The sequence below is a fragment of the Meriones unguiculatus genome, chromosome 12 (genome assembly GCF_030254825.1).
Source record: "Meriones unguiculatus strain TT.TT164.6M chromosome 12, Bangor_MerUng_6.1, whole genome shotgun sequence".
Classification (NCBI taxonomy): domain Eukaryota; kingdom Metazoa; phylum Chordata; class Mammalia; order Rodentia; family Muridae; genus Meriones; species Meriones unguiculatus.
In genome coordinates this window covers 17,370,139-17,385,536 of record NC_083360.1, presented here as the reverse complement: position 1 = coordinate 17,385,536, position 15,398 = coordinate 17,370,139, and the positions used below count along the sequence as shown (strand labels likewise).

Genomic DNA, 15,398 nt, shown 5'->3' with positions numbered 1-15,398 from the left:
GAAAGAGATAGAAAGGGTGAGCATATTCAGCAGTAAGTCTCAGAAGCTGGAAACAGTCTAGGTCTATATTAGATTGTTTGGAGGCTAGAAGATTCCAGAGCTAACCCTAGGTTAGCAGACGGAGGCAGTAAGCCTCTGAGACAATAATTGCATCGGGAGAAGAAAAGTTACTTTTACAATAGCTAGCAAATAGAATGTGAGCAAGAAGAAGTAATAGATGCTAAAGAGATAGCTCAATCAATTAAATGTTTGTCATGGATCTTGGTTTATCTCCAGTGTGGGGTAGGTATAGACTGGTGGATTGTTGAAGTTCGCTCACAAGTCTGGATGAAAGGAGTTCAGCGTAGAATGAAGGATCCTATCATAAAAAGTAAGGTGGAGAAAAATTGGGGAAGATACTTGATCAACTAAGGTCTCTATACACACACGTATCACACATGCGTGCCTGTACACACACACACCATGTGAGATAAAATACACAGAGCTACTTAGATCATTGTAACTTTTATTCTCCTGATGTAATTGTAATTTTGGAGGCTTATTGCTGAATATGCTCATCCTCTATAGTTTCTTTCTGAACCCTGGCTGGCTGGTTCGATTCAGCTGTTCTGGCTCAAACTCCTCTTCAAGTTGAATGATTTAAACCTGCTTCTCTCAGCACTGACTGAACGACTCTGCTTAGCCTCAAACCAACTCTAGCAATATGTTCTAATATTCTGGATCCTTCTCATTCTCTGGCTCATCTGTCTTTAACTGTGTCTAGCATGTTTTCTCTACAACCTGTCTCGGGAAAAACTGCCTCCTCCCCCTCTCTCTACACTGCTCATTCTTAAGTCTCCTCTATTTGCTCTCTGTTCTAGTGAGTGCTGGACATATCCTAGTCCATCAAATCTTTCTCTGATTCGTCACTTTGTCTGCCCCTCAATTAGACATCACTTTTGGGCATGGCTGCTACATTCTACGAACTAATCTTACCTACATTGTTTGGGATTAAAGGTGTGTACTAAAGATATGTCTGTATTCCAGCCAGATTGTACTGTAATCCAGGGCATGTCTGCATTCCAGTCAGATCACAAAGACCTAGAAGGTTTTTATATGTGATCTCTTGCCATAGCAGCCATGCTGCTGGATTAAGATTTCTCTACAGATAATCTAATAGGTAGATAGATAATCTATTAGATAGATAGACAGATAGATAGATAGATAGATAGATAGATAGATAGATAGATAGATAGATAATAGAGTAACCTAAAATGTGTACCATCGCCAGCCCCATACCCACAAATCTGGAAGAAAACAGGTTGAGCTTATGTCAGATCCTGCTTGCTGTGCCCTTCATGGCTGGGGTCACAGAAAGACATCAATGCCCTCTTCTTCTTGCTTGTCATCTATTCCAGTCCTGTCCATTACAAAATCACCTCGAAGCTGGAAAGCGAATGTGTCCTTTCTTATAGTTTAGACTAGTCATTTTCACACAGCACACTGCCAAGTACACTAGAGAATGGATCTGGATGAAAAGCACAGAATCTTGTTTCCACATGCAGCTGGTTATATTTAATAGGTGATAGGTCACTTTATTGAGAGACTGATGTCCTAGTCATTAATTTACTAATGTAGAATATAAATGTGTCAGAATGTTGAAAAATTTGGAGCAAATTAACTCTGAGTATAGTCTGGAAAACTCACTAAACTCCAACTAAAATCTAAGTTGAAACTATCTAGGCAGCACCTCCAAGAATATAAATATTTATTAACTAAAGTATTGCTTTCTTTAAAAATAAATTGTCTTATTCTTTGGGAGAAAAGAGATTGTAATCAGATCTTTTCCATTCTTTCTTCACCCTGGGATTTTAAAAAGCACCCTGCTACATTTTCAATTCAAGCTTAGAAATAGAGTCTAGGAGACCCTGGGAATTGTGAGATGATCATTTTACCAATAAAAACAGTTTTGACTGATCACACAGGCCTGTTTTTATGAACTCAACCTAGGTCAGAGATAAGCATGCCTGCTCAGTGTATGTTCTTACAGGAAATATTGCCCTGTAATGAAGCGCTGATCTTAAAACCCGCAGCTGCACCCGTTCGGCCAGGTGTTAATACGTTATCTAGCCAGCCATGCACGTGGTTACTTTTTTTCAAACACTGACTGATAGCTAGCAGATTCTTTATGTCACTCATGCTTAGGCTCCCTGTGCAGCTGCTCTGGATTGTGGCCCTGCTAGGTTCTGGACACTTCCTCAGAGACAGGCTTCATCACATTGCTGTGATGGAGTCAATTCTGAATAAGTTTTTGCCGTCTCAGAAGAGCAGTGAAAGAGCAACTTGGGCAAGCGCAGCCCCGTCCAGATGTCCGGGAAAACAAATGATGGTTTTCAAGTTCCATGTTGTCCCGGCGGAACACAGTATTGACGCCCGGACATCGGCTCAGTTTGAAGGTGCTCACCTGCCATTTTCCTGTTTGCTAGGGAGGTGCTGTGGGGTGCACAAGACAGAGAAGGTGAGCAGTGACGTCCCCGAAACAGCTTGTTTGAATCACACTCCACACAGGTCCCACGGCTGGTGGAAAATTACAGGAAATAGCTGTAGAATGGTTCTCGTTTACAAACGAGAAAGTTCTGCCTCTCCTCCAGGCTACATCAGACAGACACTAGCCTTCGCCCAGCCGCACAGCCTTTGCTTACTCATTTTCAACTACACCGATCCCTCGCTCCCTACCCTCAGCCACTATCTGTCCCCTAGTCCCAGGCCACACTCTTTTGCTTCATTCTGTCTGGAGGTGGTTCCCCTGGCTGGTGGTCTTGCTCCTCTTCACAGAGTTCCTTTCCGTACCCCACCACATCCTCCCTCCCTGGAACTGTGAAGATCCTTGCGTTTCTCCCACTACATATTCAGTCATGTGAAAACAGACTGTGTGTGCATGCTCTCTTCTCTGTGTCTAATTGAGAGCCTGGCAAGAAACAGACAATTAGCAAATATTTTTTTTTTCAATGCATGAATGAAATTCTCATTCGGCTTTAATTATTGAGTAGATTGCTTGAAGGCGTGTTCTCTCTTTTCTTTTTCTTTTTAATATGAGAAATTCTTCCCCAAATTTCCCAGACCTTTTGTATTCACAAGCCCTCTAAGAAGTTTTCCGGAATGTGTTAAACAAGTATTCTTTGCCAGGCAATTTTCCCCAAGTCTTGCTGTGTACAGGCACAAACTGCCAAGTAGACAGAGCTGCATCCTGCATTCAGTCCTGCCTAGCCCTGGGCTAGATTTCCAGTAGATCCTGTAGACTTAGTTCACCAGGGCTCAACTGAGCATGTGGCAATATTACAGCCTTTGAAGACACAGCACTTGCCTTGTTACTTTACTCCAGAGACTGAAGTGACTCACAAAGAAAATTTGTGCTACTGCTAGATTTCTGAGAGTGGTGTTGTGACCAGATGACCTAGAAGTCTTAGGAAACTTCCAAGTTGTAGGCGAGTAATACCTTGCCCTGCTGTGTTGTATTGTGAAGCTTCTATGTCTTCTCTCAAAGTCCTTCATTTGTAAAGTATTAAGAATGCAAGGCTTGTAATAATAATATTATGCAATAATAACATTATGTAAACATTTTATATATGCACACATTATCTATGCTCACATTCACAAAGTATTAGTAAATACTCAATAATTCATAAAGTTTATTATTGTGGAACCATAATATTAGAAAGATGGGAAAATGTAAGAATGCCAGATTACCATTTTCAAAACTTCTATATAGAGGAAACAGTTCAGAATTAGCTGAAATATGAAACAAGGATTGTGCTAACAATTCAGTGAGCATTGCCAAAGAAAAGAAGTCCTGATGGAAAATTTATCATTGGCTAAGAAACGTAGAAAGACCAAGTCATAAATGTCACTTGAATTTTATCTTCTATGCTTACAATCATATAAACAGGAACTGTATATAATATACATCCGTTGGAACAACTCACTCATTTCTTTGGGCAGTCCTGGTTGGCAACCTGCCTGACTCACTCAGCACTGAGTGACATGTACTCACTGTGATCTGAACGCCAGTGAGATGAAACCATCCTCTGGTTTTATTCACAGTGGAACGACTCCCAAAGCCTCAGGTCCTTACTCACGATTATGCTAGTTGTGGGGTGAGCAAGAACACCCTACCACAGCAAAATAAATGGAGCCTGAAATCTGACCCAGTCTCTCTACATCAAGCATTATGCAGTAGAATACAAACATAAGGGGCACCTTATTTTAACTTACTCTCAAACCTTTTATTAACGTTCTTCAAATATGGGCCAAAATAGAAAAATTCAGCACAGAATGAGGAATAATCTGCTAGGGGACCCTAACAGATTCCTGCTTTTCTTTAATTCTTCTCTATCAGATAGAATAACTTATGGGGAAAAAAAAAGAAAACAAAATATAAGCACAAAAAATATAAAGAGAAATCTCAAAGATAAGCACAATTGGCCACAGTTTCTGAAGCCTATAACCTACGCACAGGAATAGTGTAACAGGAATGCAGTGTTTCTAGAAGGTTTAATTTCATTAGGACTGGGATTTGAGGTTGTTACCAGAGACAGCTGACTGAGTTGGGTGAGCCCAGATTCTTGGGATCGTACTCAAATAACTGGAAAGATACACACTGAAAAACTAAGAAGAAATTTTATTGGGAGCAAAGTAAAATTACAAGTATTAGACACACTGGTGGTATGTAACAAAGGACAAGAGATGAGACAGATTTGAAAGGCCCATTACTATTTGTGGGTTTCCTTAAATAGGGTTGAAGGGAAGGGAGAAGTGGTTGCAACAAGTACAGATTGGTGATTTTCTGCTTTGACTCACAACATGACTTTTATGAGCTTTTTTTTTTGTACCATGCATGATCTGTTCCATGATACATTTGATTTTAATAATATGTATTCCCAGGCATACATAGTTATAAGACGACAAATAAGATACTCTTCCTAAAAGTTTATTCAGAGGACACAATTGGCCCTACTGTGCATGAACCCAAAACCATTCTATGACAGACAGGGATCCTATTGCATGATTCTAGACATGTCAAGGAAGAAGTTTGAATACACACAGGGCATTCTAGAGAAGCTGTTGAGGGGAGCATCTTATTTCCAGTGCTTGAAGCAGAATGTATCTACAGGATGATGCAGACACCAGCATGTGTCTAGGTGCATTGTCATTAAAAGGGTGTGTTTGTTGCCCAAGCATATTTGAGTGCCAGGTTTTCATGCCATTCTTACACCCACCAGCTCCAATGTGACAAAATGATGGTTGAAGAAAAAAAGATCACAGAAGACTGAGTACTGGAAACAACTATCAACCAGGGAGGAGCAACGAAAAAGGCCTGTAGCACCTGCCTGAAGCACCTGGTGGATGCTCATGAAAACTGATGAGCAAGGGTAAAGAGAAGCCTGAGGCAAATACCTATTGGGTACACATTAAATCAAATTTGACAAGGACATAAGAAAAGTTATATTCTTAGTTATATTCTCCGAAATTTAAGTGAATGTACTTTGGCACCTTGGGAAGGTGAATTTTAAAAATATCCCATGCGTATCAACTTTGATTTGAAAGCAACTGATTTGTTGAACAGAATATAATATCTGGGGATGCTCATCAACTGCTGAGCAAAGACCATATGAACTCACGGAGAGTAAAGCAGTATGCACAGGACCGACATGGGTATGCACCAAGCCCCTGTTTATAGATTACGGCTTCTAGTTTAGGATTTTTACGAGATTCCTGTTAGTACAATGTTGTTGACGATTCATATTTACTGTTGATTTATTTTTTAATTAAAAAGGGGTTAATTTTAAACCAGCTTTATACCCAAATCACCATACAGAGACTTGGATTTATTTGATTAAATTAGAGCACAATGCTGGGCAATAGTTACTCCATCCTAAACCTCCGAGCCCATTTAGTTTTCTTCCATTCAGATTTCACCCATTTTACTTACTTTTAGTCATATCTAAGGTTGGATTCATCCTTTCTCATGGTTCCAAGACCTCTCTTCCATGTTCTCTGCTCCTCCCTCCCCTGCTTCATTTCGGACCAGGATGTTCCACCCTATCCTCACCATTGTACAGCACTGGGGATGGTTGTTTAATTGACAATTTAGAGAACAAATGGTGGTATATTTACACAAATATTTTATATATTTTAATATTATCTATAAGAATTCTACTATTTCGTAATGAGAGCCAGAAAGGAAATAGGTCTGAATGAGAAGGAAGGTGAGGAGAAACTGAGAGAAATTAAAGGAAGGGAAATCACAATTAGTGTATACTGTCTCAGAAAAGAATCCATTTTCAATAAAAAGGAAAAAAATAAATAAAAATATAGACTTGCTAGATAGACTGGTTAATAATTACCTATTTGCTCATGTTATTAGATATATTTAACTTATTAAAAAGAAAAAAAAATTGTATACTTGTGCATGAACAATTGTTTTAGAAAATGTAGGCATGAATAACCCTTTATATATATATATTTAAAAATAGAAGCCAACACAGTAATCAATTTGTAGTTTCCTAAAACTATCCATCAAAGAACTTCAAGATAAATTGATCCTTAGTAATGCATTATATTTATAAATACTAGATAATTGAATAAGTGGAGGGAAGAAAACGAGTCAAAACACAGAGAAATGATTGATGGGTTCTCCCTGGATTCAACAATCACCCTTTGGGAAGACCGAAGTCATAATTTATCATATCTCTTGCCTGTTCAATCAAAAGCTGTGCAGAATCTCTATTCTTTTGGCTAGGATTCAAAAACTGTCAGAAATGAATGTATTTATATGATTCCAGCATTACTGAAGGATATAAAAAGCACCCTCTTTGGGAAGAGAAAACAAGTTCCTATTTAATACAGCAGAATTCAGGTAAATGTAAAAACCATGTCTCTATGATTATAAAGAGTCATGGCATACAGATTCATTGTAGCCAGTGCTGAGTCACTTCAAACTATAGAGTCTCTCAATGAAATAAGATTTCAAGTCTGGAGGGCACAGACTTGAAGTCTAGTCCTTAGAGGTGGTACCATGAACTAAATCAACAACACTACCTACTAAATTGTTCCTGCTGTGTAAGGAAAGAATAAGGCAACAGGTCAGGATGGCATATGACCACATTTCTTGGCTTTCTTGTTCATTGCAGGCTCTAGAAGATCTTCTGTGCAACCATCCAAGCCTATTCCTCTCACCTTCACTTTATGAGATTCTGTATTGATTTTAGACTTTATCATACTTTTTCTGTTACAGACTTTTATGGCATTTTTTTTCTACTGTGATATTAACAGTTTTAGCTATCTGCCATGTAACTAGAAGACACCTATTACATCGTGACACTATGCCTTGTAAAATGGAATTTTAGACGCAGAGGACTCGACTGTCAACCTTTCTAGTACTCACCATTGCTGCTGCACGGAATCATTGTACTGCTTCCTACCACAGCTCCAGAAAGGTCCCTGAATCAAATGCTCATGAGATGCACCAAACTTGTCCCATGTCACTCATACAAATGGGATCTGCAGTGCAGCCCAAAAGCCCATGGGCTAAAAGCTTAGAGAGAGGTCAAGTGTAGGAAATAAGGGCCATTTGAAAGAAGCTAAAAACTGGAGAGTGTCCCCTTGAAGAGTATAGTGAGACATTAGACATTTTCTGACTCTGTTCTCTGGAAGGATATGAACAGACTTCATCTATCCTACAGACTCACTATTGCTCCAGCGCCCCAGTAGAGGCCCAAAGCAACAAGGAGAAGCTACCATCAGTGGAAACCTTTATAATCGTGAAACAGAATAAAGAATTTTTAATTTGTCTCAGGCATTTTGTCACAGTAATGGAAAGTTAATAGAGTTGGTGACCTCAGTGTTTTTTATTTTGTTTTGCATGGGTTAGTTCCAAACATCTTACAGTACAGGAAAGCTATTACTCAAAACAGCCACTAGCTCCAGTCCAACCAAACACATGAAAACACAGTTTGTGTGATTGCTTCTGCAGTCACATCCAATTAATTCGACTCTGGGAGCAAATCGGGGGAGGGGTCCGGCATGCCTTGCTGTTAGTGCATAAACAACTATTCACACGATGCAGCATACGATGAAGGGAATCTGAGAAAATGAAACCTCCCTCTGTGATTTATCTTTCCCTGAAACACCTGCTTCAGATTCCCACAGTCTAAAGATCAACTTAATTCCCTTGGCTCCAGGAGACGGTAAGTGTGAGTGCAAAAGACCAGGCAGTAGTGTCAATTCTGACTTCATAAACAACTCTGTGGAATGAAGCTGTACATTACTGACAGTGTGTTGTTCCATTGTAACATGTCTGTTGTCTGTCCAAGTCTATGAAACATCACCCTAAATGACCATGAGTTTATTTTCCCTGCAGACCTAATGTTAGGCACAGCTAAGGTTAATAGCAGATTCTGCTTTAAATAAAACCACTCATGTTGTTGTGCTTCTTTGTGTGATTTCTGTACCCAATAAAAAAATGTTTCATGAAATTTTGTACTATAGATGAGATAAAAGGTGAGACAAACACTAGAAGCAAAGTGTAAGGAGAGCTAATCCTATGAATGAACAAGAACCCCAGAGCACACCTAAAGAAATAAAATGAAAGTGAAAACAGCAACGTGGGCTTCAGTTCACTGTCACTAAATGAACCCTGATATTAGAGCAATCATGAATCTTATTTAGTCCACTTGTTCAGAAAAGGTTTAAGGCAAATGTACCAACCATAGGATATCAGACCCTTACAAGAAAGATTTTATTGCAATGTGGTTTTAGAAAATAAGTAACTTGCCATGTGGCAGCTCAAAAGCATTTGGAATATGACTCCATCATACCGGAAATAATATCATATTGTTTTGTTCACCAGCTGCCAGAAGAATAACTGTCATATAGTAAGGAGTCAATAAGTATATATATATATATATATATATATATACACATATGTATATATATGTATATATATGTATATATATGTATATGTATATGAAAGTACAGACCCATTCACTTTGTTCAAGCACAGAGAAAATTTTTACACATTTGTTCTACATACCCAGAGAGTTAGCAAGAAAAAAAATACACCGATCTCTTCCCATGCCTGCTGAAGCATCTAATTATTGGACTTTAAACAATTTGCTAAGGAAGAGGAATCTAAGAGACTGTAAAACCAAAAGTAACCTTTCCCCTATAGAAGTAGGTATGAGTTGAAGTCCTAGAATGTAAATCCTCTCAAGGTCACCTGGTGGGCAGCACAATCACACTCCTTGCTCTTCCATGTGATGTAGATTAAACATACTTACTTTGTAAATTATGACGCTTCTTGAGCCCTGTGAAAACCCACAAATAGAAAATACCTCAAATTACTACACAGAATGGGTCACATGCAAAAAGCCAGCATGCAATGCGGAAGTGTATAAGATTACTTTTGTTTCATGAGCACAAGTTAAAAATGACTCATGAATAAATTTCACGTTCAACTTTGGCCACAGTTACAAATATTCTTTTTGTTTATATTCAACTATTCTAAAAATTAAAACATGTTAAATCTTGGAACACCTCCAATAATACTATGTGTTCAGGTTAAGGAATATGCAAATTCTGCTTGACTCAGAGTAAAACCTTCAAATGCCACCATGCCTTCCAGATCCAAATCCCAGGTAGTAAGCGACAGAGTTGTGTTTTTACCTATCTGTCTTCTTTCAAACTCCATTTTCTTTCCTTTGTTATCCACTGCCTCTGAGAAAGGAAAGTAAGCTACTCTTGGGAGACATTTGGGCCTTCTGCCTAAGAAGTGACTGAGCATGCTTGCCACTGACCTCTCACACGGGAAGCCACCCTAGTTTCCTTTGATCAGAAAGAATGCTTCAGAACCTCATGGTATTTACAATGCCTTGCTCTAGGAACTGTTTTCTGTCCTCTGAGATGTGAAACCACAAACCAGTTGCTCAGGGTAATTAAAGATCTTTAGCACCAGTAATGCATCAATAGCAAGTATCCTGAGTAGATTTCCACTAAGTAATTACAGCTGCCAATCTGAAATGCCTTTATAAGTTTATTCCGCTAACATATCTATTTACCTTACTTCATAGCATGGTTTTGGATAATATTAAAATAGCAGGACCACACAGCCGGTTTCCCCAGAAAGCAAAAATAAAATGGGCATTCGCTAGAAATATGAGACAAATTCTGCTATCTATCTCTAGATAGAAGCCAACACAAAAATGTTAAGTGTTTATTTTTCTTTCTGTAACTATCACATAAACAATAGATAATTCAAGCAAGCAGAATTTAAAGAGAGATGTACGTTCTATTCCATACTCACTTGATGTAGTATGGGAAGTTCAACTTATTCATATTATACCAACTTTTTTGAAAAATAAAACATAGAGAGAATGTCTGTAGAAATATTACATTATAGTCATGGACAACTTAATATCCACAGTATTTTTAGAAGAGCTACAACTAGTGAATAAACTGTAATTAATAAAAATTTTTTAAATCCAAAAAAAGAAGAGCTACATTCTTGAAAACAAAGTGTCCTGCATAAGTCCATCAGCCATGCTTTATTAGAAGAGATAGTATGCCCCCAAAAGAACAAAAGCATGTCAAGATTAAGACATAATTTGTGCAATACTTTTCTCCTAGGAGAAGGGCAGAATGGAGGTATAGTAGTAAGTAGTAGGGAGGGCTAAAATTTACTGACAATTTATAGAGATAAATAAGTAAGTACCTAAAGCATAAAAACTACATGATAGTCTATAAATTAACTGCTCAAGCAAAAGCCCTCAAAGAATTTGATTTTACAGCTAATCTTCATTGCTCAAAACTTATGATGTATTCAGGCATTTTATAAATATAAAGTCAGAGAACTTCTGTGATTTCAATAAGAGCAAACACATCTTTGGTTAATCCCACCAAATACACACACACACATACACACACACACACACACACACAAAAACCCACATTTGAAGTGGTTATTATAAGTGATTTCCTGTGACTCTCCAAGATACTCACACCAAGATAACCTACAGCTTTGCACATTTGTGACACAAAGAGGAGAGAGAGAGGGAGAGAGAAATGCTTTCTGAAGGGTCTGGCATGAGGATCCAGCCACATTTTATTTGCGGAGTCTAGACACTTTATGTTTGCTGCGGCCCGTGAACCAATGACTATATTGCTTACCTAGAGCAGCATAATTTTTGAACTCAGTAAAAGGTCTATAAGTTACAACTTCATTCAAAGTGTAAAGGAGAGGAACCTGCCACAACTTTGAACCTCAGCTTTGAAAAGATAACAAGCAGGTGAAGAACATCCTAAGGTCAGTCCCAGAGGCATTCTAGGATGCAATATCGGTCCTTCTAGAGATCCCTAGATGAGAATTAGCCACGATTTCCAAATCGTGCATGATATGAGCATACTGGAATTAGTAATACAGTGTGAGTGTGCGGAGTGTGTGTTGTGTGTTTGCGTGTTGTGTATGTGTGTGTACTCAACATGGGAGTACCAAGCACTATATTTTTTTAGGTTTTATGACTTCTCACTATTTAGCTTTTGTGGTTTTCATCAGAGCAGAGCATAGGCAAGGGCATACTGCCAGTTAGGCTGAGACTTTTTGAGGGTAAACCTATCTCAGCTTTATGGAAAGTTTCTTGATTTTAGCCATTGTTTTTTACAGAACTCTCTTCTCACTGGTATGTGGCTAAGTGTAGCTATTTAGTTCACTGGCAAAGAGGGGTGTAAAAGCCTAAGTACACTTTTATTTATACCTCGCACCCAAACATCACTAACGCCAAAAGGGATATATAGTTGAGAATGTCTGAATTTTCTATATTTATAAATAAGAAAAAGATGAGAAGATAATAGTCATCATGACTCCATGCTGCCTTCTTCTATATGCCATGAGCTACATCAGGTAATTCATATACTGTCCCACTTCTCACAACACTTTTGAAAGAGAATTATTAATAACACTTTTTTTCTGATGAGATAATTGAGGGTCAGTTGAAGTTCAGAGATTTTTTAGATTGATCTATAGATTTATGATAAAAAGCAATTTAGCTGACATTTAATCCCAGTCTCCTTGCAGAGATGTGTTTCGACCATATTTGTGTGCATGTGTGTATGGGTGTGCATACATACACATAGGAACACAGAGAGAGAGAGTGACAGTGACAGGGGGGTAGAAGGGTGTAACCTTGCTCATAAAACAATTCTGAGCTCATGAGGACTCATAACAATTGTTATGGTTGATCATTCCTAACCTATGGAAAAATCCTAAATTCCTATTTTTACAAAGATGATGATAGCTACATATAAACATGGTGAAAATATGCTCTTGGCTCTCATCTGTTCCATATCCTGAAAAATATGTTGCTGACTAAAAAGAAGGCATGCATGGTAAGGAGTTAAATGTTTTATATACTTTTGTGGCAAAAACAAACAAACAAACAAACAAAAACTACCTTCCTTCTGCATGAAAGAGCAATATAGCAAAGAAAGTACAATATAGAAGATATTTCATAAATCCAACTATAATAATATAAAATCATGATTACTTTAACAGCCTACCAAAATGTTTACTAAGGAGTCCACAGATGCCTTTCAGTGGCAAGATAATACAGAAGAGAATGGAAATCACATGACATCTCATTTTCCATTGATGAAATGGAAGCAATGAGAAAGGCAAAGTAGTTTTCCTCCCTAGGACATTACATGTTTTTACCAAAATTGTATAATATTTTAAAAGAAACAATGGGGCAAGAATATTTAGAATAGCTTCTCATTTCTTCAGAAAGATAGGGGAGTCACCAGCATTTCCTGGAAGCCTGCTTTTACCATTATCCCACTATCTCTCCTAAGATGTATTCTGTATTAGTTGAGAGTGAGCATCTTCATTATGCAGAGGTTGGTTCCCTGTTGAAGTTTTCTCTCTTTCTCAAGGTGATAAAAACTATAAATATACAAACTACCATTTAAGCCCCATCTTCTCCAACATCTGCATACAACTTTATAAAATAACTCAGAAAAGTGAGAAAAAGGAATCAGAAAGATGAAAATGTTCAATTTTAAAAACTTCTAATTTTAGGAGTTTTTATTAAAGCAATTTCAAAGCTGATATTTTAGAACAATTAAATTTAAGATTTTTTTATGTTAAAATGTTCCCACACCACCCATTTTTACATGTGATGTTTAAATGTAGGATCAAGCGAGGCCAATGTTGAGAAAGCTGCGAGTGACTGTTCTCAGAGGACTAGCAATTAAGACACATGCCTCAATGTGGAGTTCCTGTCCCCTAAAATACCTGGGCCTAGGGGGCCCTGCAGAGACCAATACTCCAACCAAGAACCATGAATGGAGAGGACCTAGACCCCCTGTTCAAAGGAAGCCCATTGGCTGCTGTTTCCAAGTGAGGGTCCGAGTAAGGGGAACAGCGACTGTCTCTGACATGAACTCAGTGGCTGGCTCTTTGATCACTTCCCCCTAGGGGCGCAGCCTTGCCAGGCCACAGAGGAAGATGATGCAGCCAGCCTTAATGAGACCTGATAAGCCAGGGTCAGATATAAGGAGAGGAGGTAGGTCCTACCCTATCAAGAGAAAAGGCATAGGGGAGAAGAGGGAGGGTGGGAGGGACTGGGAGGAGTTGGGGGAGGGGGATGCAGTGGGGATACAAAGTGAATAAATTGTAATAAATAAATATATAAATAATTTTTTTTTATAAATACAATTTTTAAAAAAGAAAGATGCCTCAAGCCCAGTTTCTTTTGAGTTTACACGGAAAAATAATTTGAAAGACTCTAAATCCTTAATAAAAGAGAAAACACCATCCACTGGAAAGAATATTAAGAGTGAAGAGGGAAGAATTTGCGCAGGTTCAGCATCTTGCATGAGGATGAGGACAAGGACAGCATAAGCCAAGCACACCTTCAATTGCTGTCTTAACCAGTGCATCTGCTGACTAGCAAGCAACTTTCTTATTGCACTTGGCTGCTGAAATGACATATTACAACAAAATAGATAACATTATAAAACAGCAAATATCTCTCATATTCTGGAGCTTGGAAAGATCAAATCTCCAGTACATTGTATGTTTTCTGAGAACCTCTTTTCTGATTCAAACAAAAGCCTTTCTTAGTGCATCCTGCCATGAGTTTGGGAAATTCACATGTAGCATCAATGATCCTGAGTCCCAGCAGAGCAAGTGAATTGAGTGTTGGTTGTGTGGTTACATCACAGAAACCGGTAGCTCTTGCAGAACGGCTGAACACCTGACTGAAGAGCAGATTGCAGAATTCAAATAATCTTTTTCGCTATTTGACAAGGATGGTGATGGAACTATCACCAAAAAGAAACTGAGAAACTGGGGACCGTGGAAAGTCTCCTGGGCAGAACCCCACGGAAGCAGAGCTACAGGAGATGATTAAGGAATTTAATGACACAATTGACATCCCTGAATTTCTGGCAGTGAGGACAATAGGCATGAAAGACACAGAGAGTAAAGAAGAAATTATTGAAGCGTTTCACGTGTTTGGTAAGTACAGAGCTTTGCCATGTGATGACAAGCCTTGGAGAGACGCTAACACATGAAGAGTTTGATGAAATGATCTGGGAAGCAGATATTAATGGGGAAGGTCAGGTAAATTATAAAGATGACAGCAAATGATGAAAGCAAAGTAAAGGCGTAAAAAATGTGTTAAACTCCTTTTTTGATGCATTTATTCATTTTACAGCCTGGTCACAGCTGTCTCCCTCCTCTCCTCTTGGTCCTTTCCACCCTCCCACCTTCTTACTCCTTCTCAGCATCCCTTTTCCTGAGAAAACGGTACCCCCTTTACAAACCTACCCCGGCCCATCAAGTCACATTAGGACTAAGTGCATCGTCTTCTCTTTAGGCCAAGCAAGGCAGCCCAGCTAGGCAGTTACCTAAAAGCAGGCAGCTGAGTCCATTTCAGATATGATCCATGCTCCCCTTGTTGCTAGCAGACCCACATGAGGATTGAGCTGCCCATCAGTTACATATGTTTTGTGGGCTTAGGTCCAGCAATGCATGGTCTCTGTAAGCCCCTACCAGGCCTGTGTTAACTGACACTGTTGGTCTTTTGGGGGTGTTTTTGTCACCTCTGGGACCTTCCATCTTTCCACACACTCCTCCAGAACTCCTGTAGGTCTGCCTAATGTTTGGCTGTGGGTCTCAGCATCTGTTCCGATCCACAGAGCTAGAGCCTCTCAGATGACAGCTATGCTAGGCTCCTATATGCAATCATAGCAAAATAACAACCCTACTGTCAGAAAAAAAAATATGAACGCATAGTAATTAGGACTTCACTCCTCCATGTTTCTTCCTTTATCTTACTGTCTTTGTCAAACCCTGTTTTAGGAAG

The 15,398-nt window shown here is 38.8% G+C and overlaps 1 pseudogene; it reads left to right on the top strand.

Moving 5' to 3' along the window:
• Positions 1-6,205: 6,205 nt before the first annotated feature.
• On the top strand, positions 6,206-14,694 carry LOC110558820 (uncharacterized; annotated as a pseudogene).
• Positions 14,695-15,398: the final 704 nt, after the last annotated feature.